The following is a 1,234-nucleotide window of genomic DNA, read 5'->3' as shown; positions in this document are numbered from 1 at the left end:
CCCAGCTCTGCCCTGCCCGGTACAGCCCAACCCAGCTCTGCCCTGCCTTCCCTCCTCTGCCCTCCCTGCTCTGCCCAGCCCTGCTCTGCCCTACTCTGCTCTGCCCAGCACAGCCCAGCCCTGCTCTGCTCTGCCCTCCCTGCTCTGCCCAGCCCAGCTCTGCCCAACACAGTCCAGCTCTGCCCTGCCCTCCCTCCCCAGCCCAGCCCAGCCGTGCCCGGTGCTGGGACGGTCCCGGTGAGCCCGAACTTCCCGGACCGCGGCCGCGGCGCTGGGGGCGGAGGATGCACCAGCACGATCCAGCCCACGACTAAAATCAACTTCTCTGGGATTCTACGCGGGGCTGCGGCGGGAGAGCCCCGCTCCCGCTGCCCGCGGGCCGGTCCCTGCCCAGCCCTTGCAGTGACTGTCTCAGCGCCCGCCCGCTCTCCCGGCGCCTCTCCCAGTCTCCTCCTCGTTCGCAGCCGCTGGCGGGACAGTCTCGGTTGCCTGCCCTGTTCCTATGGTTCGTGCCCTACGTCGTATCTGCAGCTCTTTCCCGTGGCCCTGAGGCCCCTCAGATGATCTCTGCTCTCTCCGTGTCAGGGGTCTCTCCTCCTTCTCGTCCTTGTGTTTGCCCCTTCTTAGACGCTCCGTCTCCGCTGAGCTCTGCCAGCGGCCACTGCAGCCTTTCCCTCTGCAGGAGAACTAGCAGGGGCTCACTGCTGTGCCTGGCTACTCGTTTTCACAAAATTTGCAGCAGCACAGTATTTCCGAGACCTCTCTTCAAAAATGGCAATGGACTTTGGCAGTGTTTTAAAGTGCATGGTAACAGTGATGTCAGAGAGCCAGTTCTATCTCAGAAGGCAGATCTCTTCCAGAAACCAAACAGAGGAGCAGCAGGAAGGGGTGAGACCTCCTTCAGGCTTTGGCAAGAAGGCTGAGGCAGCCTGGGGAGGAGGGGGACAGAGTGACTCCTGAGTGAGCTGCACAGGCTGCTGAAGTCTGTCGAATCTGAAGGATAATTCAGAAGAGGAAATGCAGCTTTCCCTCTACTCTCCTGCTTTGGCCCACTGGATCTTCCTCTGCCTTAAGATATGAGGCCATTGATGGATGTGCTTTGCCTCCCCTTCCAGGAGAGTTCTGTAGACACTGTAAGCCTCTGGGACTTGCTGCCTTCAGTATGGCCCCTTTATCATCAAAAGACAACAGAACTTGCTCAAAACCAATGCATAATCTCCCCTTAATTCAGCCA

This window comes from Corapipo altera, unplaced genomic scaffold (assembly GCF_003945725.1).
Source record: "Corapipo altera isolate COAL_440 unplaced genomic scaffold, ASM394572v1 99, whole genome shotgun sequence".
In the NCBI taxonomy this organism is placed as follows: domain Eukaryota; kingdom Metazoa; phylum Chordata; class Aves; order Passeriformes; family Pipridae; genus Corapipo; species Corapipo altera.
Note: the sequence above shows the minus strand (reverse complement) of the source record.